Source organism: Kogia breviceps, chromosome 12 (assembly GCF_026419965.1).
Source record: "Kogia breviceps isolate mKogBre1 chromosome 12, mKogBre1 haplotype 1, whole genome shotgun sequence".
NCBI lineage: Eukaryota > Metazoa > Chordata > Mammalia > Artiodactyla > Physeteridae > Kogia > Kogia breviceps.
The window spans coordinates 3,143,345-3,158,431 of NC_081321.1; the positions used below are offsets into that span (position 1 = coordinate 3,143,345).

Below are 15,087 nucleotides of genomic sequence, written 5' to 3' on the forward strand. Positions count from 1 at the left end.
TGCTCTCTCACTCTGTGTTGTTTACGGCTGAGTTTCGTACCACAGTGGAAGAGTTGGGTACTTGCAGCAGAGACCGTATGGCCTGCAAAGCCTAAAATATTTAGTATCTGGCCCTTTACAGAAGAAGTTCGCAGACCTCTGACTGCCTATGGTTTCTAACTGCTTCAGCGACAATCAATAACAAAGTAGAGTTGCCAGATTCAGCAGTTAAAAATACAGAACACTCAGATGAACAACGAAATTTCAGATTAGTGATGAATATTTCATTTAGAATAAGCATGTCCCAAATATCACCTGGCAACCTTCTAACAAAGGCTTGTACAAGACGCCTGTGGTCTAAGGCTCCCTCGGACTTGCCACCCATGCCTCACTTTAGCTATGGAAGAGAAAGAAGTTGAAGGAAGGAGGTGCCCTGGGGATGATCTGCATTCTTTACAAGAGAGAGTGTGAAAAGGTCACTTCTGTCTTCCTCACTGTAAGAACCTTGGGAGGTTTGGGTTTGGGTCCCCTGGGGGCAGCTGGCAGGCTGTAGTGACCAGTAACCACTCTTCACATTTCATGAGCAAATGTTGTTGAAGGGGGTGGGGAGGGAAGGAGCTGTTTCATTTTTCACGCTGGGAAGTGTTTCTTTAAATGAGCAGCTCCACTGTGCATTTAATGGATGGTTTATACATTTTCTTGTTGTCTGGTTTAATGCCCTGATTTTAATCTCTGGTAGACCCAGAAACTACCGCTCTTTCCTGGTAGATGTGGAAATAGACTTCCTGGTACACTCTGCCTCTTTTTTTAAAAAAAGCCTTTATTGAATTCTTTACAATGTTGCTTCTGTTTTATGTTTTGGTTTTCTGGCCGCGAGGCATGCAGGATCTTAGCTCCCTGACCAGGGATCAAACCCATACCCCCTGCATTGGAAGGCGAAGTCTTAACCGCTGGACCGCCAGCGAAGTCCCTGTACTCTGGCTCTTACTTGTCCCTTTGTATCATCTCCATGTCAGAGGGGTGGTGGAAGTCATCTTAGATGGGAGATACCTGATGGAAGCTGGATGAGGAGACGGTCCTGTGCCCATTTCCTGGCTAAATGACCTGGAGGACATTACCTAACCCTCTGAGCCTCACTTTCCTCCTCTGTAAAGTGGAAGGAGGACGGCAGCCCCTACATCATGGAGCTGTTATGAGGATTCAACGAATCAGAACACGTGAAGGACTTAGAACCGTGCCTGGCACACAGCACTTGGCGAATGTTAGCTGTTGTTCTGTGCTTTTACCAGCTGACTTGAAGAGACCGAGGGCCAAACATGGAGCGTCCCCCAAACCCAGCCACCAGCAGTGTGAAGTCTCCCCACTAGGTGTCGCAATTCAGCAGGTCCTGCCTGTCCCTTAGCTTGACTTTCTGCTTATTATCATTTTTGATTTGATTTGGTGATTTCAAGGGGATATAAACTAACACACTATCTCTTGAAGTCTCTGGGGATTCAGTAATTCCAGCAGAATTGCTGACGTCCGGGGCTGGAAGAAGCTCTTTGGAGTGCTGCCCTTGTCCAGAGTTAATGTGACATGTAATTTATTGTCCAAACCAAGATATTATGAGAGTGAAAGGAGGGCCATTAATAACGGTGCCAGGACAAGAGGAGTACATGGGATGTACCCCAAGATCCTGGACATGGACACCCCATCTATGGGTGTTTTTCCTCATCATTTTCAGAATCCCCAGGACAGAAACTCCTAAGGAGCCCAGTACAGTAAACTGTGACATTGTGCTGGGGGGGGGGGGTGTCTTAACTCCCACAGGTGTCTTTCTGCCCTAAGAGTGTCCTGCCTCCTTGTCAGTTCATTTGTTTGTTTGAGTTTGTCCTCGGTGGACACGGCGGGAGTGTGTCTGCCCCACAGACCTCGAAGCACCTTGCCCTCCTCTATGTTGAATACTGCCTTATCCTCCACGGCTTTTCTCCCAGCTGTAAACCCCTTCAGGGGCATGAGTCCTCCATCTCTGGACGTGTCGAAGGAGGGTGAGCTGTGTGGCCACTTTCTGGGTTCTTGCTGAGGGGATTCTTCTTTTTAAAAAAATTTTCTTGAAATATAGTTGATTTACAATGTTGTGTTAGTTTTAGGTGTACAGCAAAGTGATGCAGCTATACATTTACATATACCCACTCTTTTTTAGATTCTATGCTCATATAGGTCATTACAGAGTATTGAGTAGAGTTCCCTGTGCTATATGGTAGGTCCTTGTTGATTATCTATTTTATATATGGTAGTGTGTATATGTCAATCCCAATCTCCCAATTTATCCCTCTCCCCCCACCTTTTCCCCCTGGTAACCATAAGTTTGTTTTCTACATCTGTGACTCTATTGAGGGGATTCTTCTCAGGTTTCTTCCACCCCTAAGGCTCCATTGTCCTATTATTTCAGATTTGCTTATCTCCCATTAAAGGGCAGGGAGAGGCTAATGTTTGCACCCACCACGCATCAGCATCAGATGTTGTGCTTTCGCCTCAGGCATCTTGGCCATCCCATCAACCCTGTGGGATTGGTATTATGAAACCCCGTTTCCCAGGTGAGGAAACTGAGGCCTAGAGAGGTCACAGCCCATAAGAGGCAGAGCCAGGGTTCAGTCCCAGGTCTGGCTGGCTCCAAATCCCTGTCCTACCACGTGAGGCTGCCTCCCAGTGTTTTTACAGTAAGATGACTCCCACAGCAGATATCACAGGCAAATCCCTTTCCCTCTCTGGGTCCTACTTTCCTCTTCTGGAAGCTGGGCAGGGTTAGTTGCATGTGGTAAGGGCTGACACAGTGACTGGAGAGATTGGGGCTTGGGGGTGGAGGGGGGTCAGCCTGGGAAGACTTTATGGGGGGCATTGAACAAGGGTTGGAAGGAAAGAAAGGGCAGTCAGAGGGGGTGGATTATTGGGTTAAGTCTAATAGACAAAAACAAGATTGTGTGTGTGTGAGAGGAGGGGGCCCAAGAGATGAGCAGAAAGTGCCATCCAACTAGGAAAGGCCAAGGGGCCCCTGGTGATTAGTCAGGTTAAAACACTTTGTCTCAAATCATACTTAGTGCAGGATGGTGCAGGTGGGAAGCACAGAACGCATATCCATGACACTAATGAAGCAGAGGACAGGTGGCTGTTCAGTGGTCACTTTGGAAGAGAGTCGAGGCCCAGAAAGGAAGGCCTATAGGAAGCCCTGGGCTGGAGGCGCGTAACCTGAGTTTGTCCCGCGGCAGTTCAGGTCCTCCGGACGCACGGTGCCCTTTACCAGCACTTGGAGGCTGCTACTCCTGGGGAGGTGGACAGCGGGTCCTCCAACAGCCTCTCCGGGCAGGCGGTCCCTAATATACACAGCCAGGGAAGGACTGCCTAGGGGTGCGGGCAGGCGGGAGGCCACAGAGGCAAGGCTGCGACCCTGGCCGGGACCGGACGGCTTTGGGCCGGTGTCTGGTCGCCGAGAGCAGGGGCGCGAACTCCCAGGCCCTGAACACCCCAGACACTCTGGTCCTGCTGCAGCTCTAGCCCCTGGGGCAGGGGTCATACCAGCGCCCCGGAGGAGCGGCCGATCCAGGCGGCGGGGAGGGAGGAAGGCTCCCGGAGGGCAGCCACATCTGGCCCGGGACGCCCGCGCCCAGCACGGCCCTGGCCTGCCCATGGGTACCTCAAGCTCCAACGCTGGGGATCCGGCCAGAGGGTGCTGGAGGCCCCCGGCCCCAGTCCCCGCGCTCAGCCTCGCACACCCCTTCCCCACCCGCCGTCCCTCCCGCAGTGCCCACGCCAGCTCCCGCCTTTAGTCCCCGCCCCCACCCCTCACGCGGCGGATAGGGCCCCCAAGGCCTCCCAGTTCCCGGGCAGGCCCCGCCCCCTCGGTCGGCCCCGCCCCGCGGCCTCGCCCCGCCCCGCGGCCTCGTCCCGCCCCGCGGCCTCGCCCCGCCCCGCGGCCTCGCCCCGCCCCGCGGCCTCGCGGTCCAGGGCAGGCCCCACCCCCTGTTTCCGCTGGCTGCTGCTGTGGCGGCGGCGGCGCGCGAGCGCGAGAGAGCTGGACCCCGCATTCCTGGGAGCTCGGTGAGTGCGGCCCGGGGCGGGTGGGGCGGCGGGCCGCGAGCCGGAGGCTCGGGAGCGTGCGGGGTTGCGGGCCCCGGCCGACTGGGGGCGGGCCCGTAAGCCCCGGACCCGGTCCCCGGAGGGGCGAGCGGCCCGGGGCGCCCCTGGGAGGGGTGTCGGGGGGCGGCAGTGGGCGAGCTGAGGGAGGGGTGGGCTCAGCGCCCTGTGAGGGGGCGGGAGGCCCGAAGGGGACGGTGTGCGCGGCGCCCGGTAGCGGGGCGAAGAGGGGTCTGCGAGGGGAGGCGTTCCGAGGAAGACCTTTTGGAAATGCGGCTGCGGGAGTGGACGGCGGAATCCCAGGCGAAGGGATGGGGGTCTGTAGGATGCAGCAGAAAGGGGGAGCCCCGGAGCTGTCAAGGGTTTCTGACTGTGTGACCCAGTGGACCGGCTGGGAGAGGTCCATACAGCGCCCCCAGGGAGGGCCGGGGCCTCGGGCAGGGCTGGGATACTAACTGCAGCCCCCCGGCACCCTGACCACTCCTTGCGCCACCGCTGGCAGATCGGTACTCAGAGTGACAGGGCTTTGGCACGCCCCGAGGTCCGAGATGTAGTCCGTCTGTGCATCCAAGTTTGGGACTTTAAAAAACTTTGTTGTGGTTAAAAAAAAAAAAAAAAGTCCAAACAAGAAACTCCTCCTTACTGAGAGCAGTATTTGTACTCGTGTATTTCAGAACTGGAGTTCTGAAGGTCCCACAAGCCTGTTTTTGAAAAAGATACTGGTCCCTTCTCAACCGCTTTCCCAAATGCCTGCAGTGTCTGGGGAGGTTTGAAGCACTGGGGTAGTATGGGATCCCCTGGGCTGGGTAGATCTTTCCTCCCCATCCCCCAAACAAGGATAAGACCGCAGCAGTCCACCTTTCTTTAGTTCAGAGAACCAATCTCATTATGTAAGGATGCCCTTCTGACAGGCAGCTGTCTCCTTCCCTGGGGTGACTCAGGTATCCTCCTCCAGGAAGCTTTCCTGGACTAGTGGAGAAAACTGAGGACTCATGCTCTGATCCCTGTATACCAGCCAGCTTCCCTCTCTTTACTGAAAATAGCCATAGAGAATGTTTTGTATATATGTTCTGCAATAAAGATGTGCAGTCAGCTTGTCACCCTAAGTAATGGGAAGGGAAGGAGAGGTATTATGGACAATTTCAAACGATGGACTGGACAAATCATTTATATTTAGCTAAGGAATGCAGCCAGGGAGGCAGAGGTTCACACTGGCTTCCTACCCTCCGCCTGATCCTGGCAGGGCTATTGCGGCTGAGCTGTGGGTTGTGGGGTGAGGGAAGGAAGAGGATTGAGGTGGATAAAACTGGAAGGGTAATTCAGTTCTACATTCACTCATTGAAGACTTGCTGTGTGCAAGGCCTGGAATGGCTGAGTGGACCAGAATGGAGAAGGATTTTTTATTTTTCTTTTTTTTCAGTATGCGGGCCTCTCACTGCTGTGGCCTCTCCCGTTGCAGAGCACAGGTTCCGGACGCGCAGGCTCAGCGGCCATGGCTCACGGGCCCAGCCGCTCCGCGGCATGTGGGATCTTCCCGGACCGGGGCACGAACCTGTGTCCCCCGCATCGGCATGCGGACTCCCAACCACTGTGCCACCAGGGAAGCCCTGAGAGGGAGTTTTTTTGGTCTGACTTATTCAGATTTTAATCTTTCAATATATAAACAGATAGTTAATATGAATAACAGTAACTAGTGTTTATAAAGTAATTTGTAGGGGATTTCCTGGTGGCCCAGTGGTTACAACTCCACGCTTTCATTGCTGAGGGCGCGGGTTGGATTCCCTGGAGGGGGGAAACTAAGGTCCCACAAGCTGTGCTGTGCGGCCAAAAAGAATAAATAAATAAAGTAATTTGTAGTTGGCCAAGTGCTTTCTCTGCACATTAGCTGTATATAATTTTCTTTGATTCGCACATAATGTTGTAAAGCTTGTGTTATTTTTAATTGTCTTCGTATAGTTTAGGAAAATGAGGCTAAGAAAGAATAAATGACTTCTCTGAGGTCACAGAACTCATAAGTGGAAGAAGCAGAACTTGAACCCATGGCTTCTGACCTCTTATGCTGTGTTTTCTACTATGCCCAGTTGCCTCTGCCATTCTTAACCGCTGAGCCTGGGGGACCTAGGCTCTAACCTTAGTCCTAACATCACCTAACCCTGGGCAACTTACCTCCCCTCACCAGCTCTCTGTTTTGGAGGGTTATTGGGTTAAAATATTTCTAGAGTCTCTTTCAGCATTGGATATCTTAACAGTGTACAATGCTATCAGCAGCCAATCAGTCAGTTAATAAGTGTGCTTTATGTATTTGTTATTTTTTAAAATTAAATTTATCTATTTATTTTTTGCTGCATTAGGTCTTTGTTGCTGTGTGTGGCCTTTCTCTAGTTGTGGCGGGCGGGGGCTACTCTTCGTTGTGGTGCGCGGGCTTCTCACTGTGGTGGCTTCTCTTGTTGCGGAGCATGGGCTCTAGGCGCATAGGTTTCAGTAGTTGTGGCATGCGGGCTCAGTAGTTGTGGCTCATGGGCTCTAGAGCGCAGGCTCAGTAGCTGTGGTGCATGGGCTTAGTTGCTCTGCGGCATATGGGATCTTCCCGGACCAGGGCTCAAACCTGTGTCCCCTGCATTGGCAGGTGGATTCTTAACCACTGCACCACAGGGAATTCCTATTTGTTATTTTTAATTGCGGCAAAAAAGCACATGACACAAGTGACCATCATAACCTTTTTTTTTTTTTTTTTTGCGGTACGCGGACACTGCTGTGGCCTCTCCCGTTGCGGAGCGCAGGCTCTGGACGCGCAGGCTCAGCGGCCATGGCTCACGGGCCCAGCCGCTCCGTGGCATGTGGGATCTTCCCGGACCGGGGCACGAACCCATGTCCCCTGCATCGGCAGGCGGGCTCTCAACCACTGCGCCGCCAGGGAAGCCCCCGTAACCATTTTTAAATGTACGGTTCGGTTGCGTGAAGTATATTCACGTTGTTCTGCAACAGATCTCCAGAATTTTTTCATCTGCAAAACTGAAACTGTACACCCATTAAACAACTCCCCATTTCCTCCTCCCCCCAGCCCCTGGCAACCTCCATTCTACTTAATGTGCTTTATTAAGTTCCTACTATGTCCTTAATTAATGTTGCCCTTGAGGAGTGAATACGGCGAGTCTGGGTAGCTGACCAGGGGGCCAGTCCTCATCCCTGTGAACGTAACTCCAGCGCCGGCCCTCTAGCACCGGCCATATCGTTCAGTAAAAGAGTGAGCAGGTGAGACTAGGCAATGGCCATGATTTGCAAACAGCAGGATGCTTTCCTTTAGATTCTGATCTCACCATTTATTAGACTATGGCTTTGGTTAAGTTACTTAACTTCTCTACATCTCAGTTTCCCAAACTGTAAAATGTACATATTGTGGTACATACTTTATAGAGAGATAAGGATTAAATTGCTTAGTATATGCAAGAAACTAACCGTGGATTTTAGAAGATAATAAATGCTAATTAAAGTTTTTATTACTTAGAAAAAAAAATGAGTGAGCAGCTGAGGCCCGGGCAAGGGCCTTCACCTCTTTGAGCTTTCGCTTCCTGCTTGCAACACAAGGATAACAATACTGAGCTCTCAGGGCTGTTGGAAGGAGCAGTGAGATAATGTATGTGAAGCACGTAGCTTAGGGCCTCAGACACAGCAGGTGTTCAGTACACGGTGCCTGTTATTTATAACCTAGCTGAGGAGGCTAGACTAACAAGAGAATATAGGACTTCTTCTACCATTAAGGCCCAGGCCTGCTGTGGTGGGCATCCCACAGACTGAGGGAATGGATCTCATCCAGGTGCCTTAGCCTGGCACTCCGCATCCTCCCTAGGCATCCCAGCCGGCCTGTCTAGCCTTACCTCCCACTCCCCTTCCCCCAGGGACCCCCGTGCCAGCCAGACTCATCTCCGAGCGTGCTCTGCTCACTCCTTCTTTGTCCCTTCGTTCATACTGTTCCGCCTTCCTGAAATGCTCCTCCCCACTCCCTCCTTCCCTCTTTTGAAGATCCTACTCATGTCTGAGCTCCTTCATGGAGCCTTCCCTGGCCACCCATCCCCAAAGAACCTCCTTTTCCTTGGAACCCCTTTGGCATTTTATGTCTTCATCTCTCCTGGCTTTTCTACACTGCCTGGGGTGATCCTTTTGTATGTATATCTTAGTACAAGAGTCTGCGCTGAGTTCTGATGATGTAAAAATGAAAATGGTAAATGTCCTCGTCTTCATGGGGCATAAAATGCAGTAAAGGGTTAAGAAAGGGCTTCAGGGCTTCCCTGGTGGCGCAGTGGTTGAGAGTCTGCCTGCCGATGCAGGGGACACGGGTTCGTACCCCGGTCCAGGAAGATCCCACATGCCATGGAGCGGCTGGGCCCGTGAGCCGTGGCCGCTGAGCCTGTGCATCCGGAGCCTATGCTCCGCAACGGGAGAGGCCACAGCAGTGAGAGGCCCGCACACTGCAAAAAAAAAAAAAAAAGAAGAAAGGGCTTCAAAAAATGACAATTCAGGGACTTCCCTGGTGGTCCACTGGTTAAGAATCTGCGCTTCGACTGCAAGGCGCACGGGTTCGATCCCTGGTCAGGGAACTAAGATCCCGCATGCCACGTGGTGTGGCCCACCCCCACAAAAAAAAAGACAATTAAAAATATAAGGTGAATAATTTATAAGAGTAGAATGTGGTTTCAAACAGGGGGAAAATCACCCTGATGCTAGAGGACCACCTCATGAAGCAGGTGAAGTTTGATGCGAACTTTGAAGTGTGGCTTGCGTTTCTACAGAAGGGAAAAAGGGTCAAGCCTGAGGAATGGCATTGAGAAAGTGCTGGGGTTTGGAATAGCTCAGTCGGGCCAATGAGTGGGTTGTGTGGGAGGAACCAGAGAGACAAAAGGCTGGACAGGTAGACAGTGAGCATATTATGGGCGGCTTCAAATGTCCAGCTAAGGAATTTCCTCCATCCATGCATTGAAATTAAGTGTCTCCCATGCGGTGCCTGCTGGTGCTGGGGGGACTGCGAACCTTGCCGGGTTTTGAGTAGGGGTCGCAGAAGCAGGGCTAGGCCTGTGGAGGGCGAGTATGGGGTCTGTGAAGAGAGGAAGTCATGGTGGGGAGGGTGGCTGGGCAGCTGTGAGGAACAAACCTGAGACATTTTGGAAGTAGGATTGAGACCGTCAGTGGATTGACGGGGTGGGGTGGTGAGGAAATGATGCAGGGGGACTGGAGGGGATTCTGGGCTGGGTGACGGTGAGGACGCAGCGCCATTTGCTCTTTTCAAGGGAGCATCATCGCTCCTCCAACTGGATTGGAAGCCCCTCAGGGCATGGATTCTCTTTGCCCCTGTGTTCCCCTCGGCCCCTCACTCATCGCCGAGGGGCACAGAATAGGCTCAGCATGGACCCGGACGTTCTCAAGAAACGCATCTTTTTTTTTTTTTAATTGACAATTTTATCTTATTTTATTTTAAAAATTAATTAATTTAATTTATTTATTTCTGGCTGTGTTGGGTCTTTGTTGCTGCGCGGGCTTCTCATTGTGGTGGCTTCTCTTATTGCAGAGCACGGGCTCTAGGCGCGTGGGCTTCAGTAGTTGTGGCACGTGGGCTCAGTAGTTGTGGCTCGCGGGCTCTAGAGCACAGGCTCAGTAGCTGCGGTGCACGGGCTAAGTTGCTCCGCGGCATGTGGGATCTTCCCGGCCCAGGGCTCGAGCCTGTGTCGCCTGCATTGGCAGGCGGATTCTCAACCACTGCGCCACCAGGGAAGCCCGCAAGAAACACATCTTGTCATGGGGACCTAACGTACAGCGTGGTGACTGGAGTTAACAATCAGACTGTGTTAAAAATTGAAAGTTGCTGAGGCTTTCCCTGGTGGCACAGTGGTTAAGAATCCACCTGCCAGTGCAGGGGACACGGGTTCGAGCCCTGGTCTGGGAAGATCCCGCATGCCACGGAACAGCTAAGCCCGTGCGCCACACCTACTGAGCCTGCGCTCTAGAGCCTGCGAGCCACAACTACTGAAGCCCGCGCGCCGAGAGCCGGTGCTCCGCACAACAAGAGAAGGCACCGCGATGAGAAGCCCGCGCATCGCAACGAACAGTAGCCCCTGCTCGCCGCAACTAGAGAAAGCCCGTGCGCAGCAACAAAGACCCAGTGCAGCCAAAAATAAATAAATAAATATATTTTTTTAAAAAGTTGCTGAGAGAGTCAGATCGTAAAAGTTCTCATCACAAGAAAGACATTTTGTAACTGTGTGGTGATGGATGTTAACTAGACTTGCTGTGGTGATCATTTTGCAATATGTACAAATATCCAATCCTTATATGCCTGTCATATCGTAATTTAAAAAGTTCCCATTTGCTCCCCCCCCTCCCAACAAAAAGAACTGAATCTTGCACCTTCTAGCATCCCAAGTTTGCATCCACGGCAGTATTTGTACACAGGCCTGGCTGTCTCTGGAGTCATGTTTCCGCAGAGAGCCAAATGTTTCCTGTATATATCTTCACACCCCAAATTAACTACCCTTCAACTTCTGCTACAATTTTATCTCTCACTTGATGGCCATTTCCCACCAAGTTTTTATTGCTCCTCAAGAGTAACTTTAGATGTGGCAGAGCTGGAAACAAGAAAGTTGTCTACTCCTTTGACTTGTGTGAATCAAACTCACATCTCAGTAAAGTTACACACTTTTAAATATCTTGAAACTTTGTCTCACTTGTGAGTGGTCAAAATTACACATGTTAAATACCTGGATGCCAAGGGTCTACCCCAGGGATGGCAAATACCTGGTACGGATGCTCTTACTGTTAGAACGACCCGTAGCAGACATCACTAGTCCATCACGGCTGTCTTTCCCATCGAGCCAGGGCTTGGTCTCTGTCATCATGCTTTAGCACCCACCACCAGCTGAGTGGGCTGGCACAGCAGCTGGAATCCGTTTGCCCTTTCTGGCCTTCTCCAGCTGTTGAATGAATGGGTTCTCGATGGGAGACTGCAGCCCAAAGGGTGGCCATTGCTGGACAGAATTCACCCTGGAGTGGCTTCACAGCGAAGTGATGACCTAATGTTTCATTTATTTTCCTGCAGGAATATCCTGGGATCTTCTCTGATCTGTCAGCAGCCAAGGTGTTCGCAGGAAACTCAAGGAAAACAGGTCAGTGCTGGTCTGGGTCCACTGTGTGCTGGGACCTCTGAAAGTCTGCGTGTTATAAACTGTCTAAAGCCAGAGTCTCTCTTGCCCTTTCAGTGTGGCTTGGGGAGGGAGGGTAGAATGGGATGTTGACATTTTCTAGCTGTCTCTCTGCCCCAGCTCTCGACTTTGAATTGATAAGCTCCTTAAATGGGGCTTTGGGAGCCGGGAGAGATTTCCCTCCTCCCCACTGTTTCTGAATGGCGGCGGGCAGTAGTCTCAGTTTCTTTCTTGACCACCCTTCTTGTAGGCAGGGAGCCTAGGGAAGCAGGAGAGGCCTGCAACTTCCTGCTTCCTGTCTCCTCCCACCAGCCGGCCAGACAAGAACCTGTGGGACTCAGACCAATCCCACCTGTGTCTGTTCCTCTTTCCTGGCTGCTGCAGGAATGCCCCTGGCCCTCCAGTGGTGGGCACCCTCTGCCAGGATGCTCGCTGGGGGTCCTCATCTCTGCTCCTGCAGGCTCCAGGGGTCTTGCTGGTAGCTTCATTGTTCCTAGCACCTGTGCGTCGAGGCGCCTGCGGAGCTGGGCAGGAGCTACCCAGGTCGCTGGTGTGGATGGGTGCTGATTCAGGTTCCGGGGGTGCTGCATACTGACCTGGGTCTTTTTGTTTTTTAACATCTTTATTGGAGTATAACTGTTTTACAATGGTGTGTTAGTTTCTGCTTTACAACAAAGTGAATCAGTGATACATATACATATGTTCCCATATCTCTTCCCTCTTGCGTCTCCCTCCCTCCCACCCTCCCTATCCCACCCCTCTAGGTGCAGACCTGGGTCTTTTAATGTTTTAATTGATGTGTGTTTTATCCTGTGGCTTCCTCCTGGGGGGTGATCTGTAAATCTCTTACCTTCCAAGAGCCCAGCTGCGTGGTGGTGGGGTGGTGTGGTGAGAAGGAGGGTGCCGGCTGGTAGCTTTTCTTGCCAAAAGACTCCCTCCTGTGTGAGTCCCAGCAGAGATTGTCTGGAGTCCCGGGCGTGGCTTCGGACCCGTGACTGGCCTGCCGTGCTTTACACACGATACTCAGATGCCGGGATTCAGATCTGTCATTGTCATCATTGGCCACAGTTTCAGACTCTTTACACATGTCCACAACTGATTTAATTTAAATCGTATTAAATCTTAATTTAAATCTCATTTAGCTTTCACCAGAGTCCTGTGAGGTAGCTATCATTTCCCCCCGTTGCACGGTGGCAGAAGCTAGGGTGGAGTGCAGGTCAGAGACTTGCCTGGGACCACGTCTTTCGTGCCAGGCGAGCAGCGGCTCGCACCCAGGCCGTCGGATTCCCACCAGCCCTGCCCTTCGCAGCAGACCTGCGGCAAGGAATCCGCCCGCCGTCCCTCCTGGAGTCTGGAGTCTGCTGCAGCTGGGATGCAGGGCTCCCATTTTAAGTCTTCCCCCCTCCCCCCGGGGCTTGGGGGGTGTCTGCTTTCAGTCTTGCTGCCCTGGCATTTGGGGCACCGCCTCCGGGAGGACTGGCTGTGCAGCCAGGCACGAGGCCAGGACGAGGGAGAGCAGAGTCTGCTGAAAATCAGGTGGCAGGGAGGAGGGGCTTGAGGACAAGCGGGTGAGGGTCCTCGCGGCTCGTCACGGAGATCCACGGGGCCCGCCCTGCGGGGCCTCAAGGGAGGAGACAGATGGGCCTGCGTCACCGGCCCTTTCTAGCCAGACGACTCCGTCCTCCTGTGCATCTGAAGGCCAAGTGAGAGAGACCTGCGTGAAGGCCTTTCCGGACAGGAAGTTTATCCTCTCCGAAGGCCTTGGCCTTCACAGCCTTTGGTTTGGCCGTTTCTTGTCCTGCGCTTGCGCCTCTGGGATGGTCACCAGCTCCCGGTGGAGCTTCTCGTCCCACCTCTGCCTGGTTAGGTCCCCTGTGACAGGCTGGTTGGTTCTTTAGGCCGGTCTCCTCCCCGCCATCGCTCAGATGCCTTCTTGCGCTGGTGAAGGTGGTTTCTGAGTGGACAAAGACCTGCCTGGGTCTCCGCTTCCAGTCTGGGGGCCTCCCCACGGCCCTTCTCTCCCAAGAACCTCCTCTGCCCCCAGCCTCGAGGTGCACGGAGGAGGGAGGGGTGAGGTTCATGAGTGAACCCGTGCTCTGGGTCCTGACGGAAGCCGGGGCTGGAGGGGGGGGGCGCGGAGATTGTCCACAGAGACGCGCGCCGGTCTGGGTAGCGGCAGGCTCTCTGCCGCCCCTTTCATTTTACCTGCCTCCTGCCCCAGCCCCACTGGGGCACTGGGGAGTGAGAGGCCCCATCGCTGGACCCGAGCCCAACGAGTTCATCATTTCAGCTTCCGTCAGAGCCCCCAGCCTGGTGAAATGAGAATATCTGCCTGGTGGAGGCCGGCTTCCACCCGCCCTCCCCTCGAACCAAAAAACACAACGCAAACTCAGCCCTCAGTGGCCGGGCTCCCGGAAGGGGCAGCCGGAAGGAGCGTGTCTGGGGGCTCACCGGTCAGCGCGGTGCTTTGGGCCCCACTCGGCAGCCGCGTGTAGATGGTTTTCGAGTGTCTCGTTTAATACTACCTGTGCTTTTGAGTTTACCACCCGCCCCCCCGCTCTGCCTTCCTCCCCACTCCCCTTCCAGTGCCTGGAAATTTATTGCACTTTGAATACTTGCTTACTTTCCAAGAGCCTCGTGATCATTTCTACACCCAGCGTCAGCATTTGTTAAAATATCTGACCTTGTGCTGGAAACAGGAAAGGATGGGGGTGGAGGGCCATCCAGGGGGCGTGGAGAGTCGGCAGTTCAGCCAGTCCCCTGGAAACTCCCCCTTGTTGGGGAGGCCTGGCCGTCACTGCAGGAAGGCCGAGGGTCCCGCAGCCTCCCGTGTAGGATCTTGGCGTGTTCCTGGCCTTGGTCGTGGCAGCTCAGGGCCGCTGCCAACCCTCACAGCACCTTTGTGCAGAGTCCAAAAATGCCCTTCCTCAGGTGAACAAGAAAAATTAGAGCGAGCAAATTATTGTAAAACCTGAACAACGTCCCACTCCGCCTGGGCCGGCCTTCTAGAGCCCTGGCGGGCGGTGGCCCCGTACCTGTGCCGCATCCCGGTGCACCCTGTGCCCTCTCACCCCCAGGGAGGAAAGGGTGTCAGGGGCAGAGTCAGGGAGAGGGCCAGGGGTAGGAATGGGCCTCTGAGAACAGTGGACCGACCGACAGATGAGGGGAGCGCTCTCAGGCGGATGCTCAGAGCAAGGTTGGAACAGGGTGCGGCCGTGCACGAGTGCGTGTGTGCGTGTCGGTGAGTGCGTGTGCCGGTGAGTGCGTGTCGGTGAGTGTGTGTGTGCGTGTGCTGGTGAGTGCGTGTGTGCTTGTCCTAACAAGTCTGTGTAGGGGGTAGTTCTCCCACAGCGTTCTCTCAGCTGAGAGGCCCACCTGAACCCTTTCAGCGGGTCAGGATGTACCTGTGACGTGACTGCCCCCTCCTGGAGGGGAGTGTGAAAGGAACACAGTACCTGGCCGCCTGCTGCGGTGTGGAGGCCGAAGCTTCCGCCCGATGCCCTCCAACAAGCCCCGGGGGCGTGGGGGGCAGAGAGGGTAGATCCTGCCCCTGCGGGTCCCCACCCTGTAGAAGGGTTCAGAGGAGCAGCGTGCTGGGCTGGGTGGGAATGTGGGGGTGTGCACACGTAGAATGACACATTTTGTTTTAGAGAAAGTGAGGTAGAGTCTGGGCTTGCAATTTTCCACTTGTCCCATCCTGGGAGATTCTAAACAGCTTTGTTTAAAATCCAGACATGCAGATTGCAGAGTCCTGAGTGAGGAAGAGCCGTTGGGTCCCCCAGGAAGGCAATTAGGTTTGAAGCCAGAGTTT

At 53.5% G+C, this 15,087-nt stretch overlaps 1 protein-coding gene across 2 annotated transcripts in view; it reads left to right on the forward strand.

Moving 5' to 3' along the window:
- The first annotated feature begins 3,946 nt into the window (after positions 1-3,946).
- TSPAN9 (tetraspanin 9) overlaps positions 3,947-15,087 on the forward strand; it is a 185,552-nt gene continuing 174,411 nt past the window's right edge. The window contains exons 1-2 of one of the 2 annotated variants that reach the window (XM_067008548.1): positions 3,947-4,053; positions 11,174-11,240. The gene's annotated coding sequence lies outside the window, so the exon portion shown is untranslated. The remainder of the gene's footprint in view (positions 4,054-11,173; positions 11,241-15,087) is intronic. The other variant, XM_067008551.1, reaches the window with a different exon arrangement.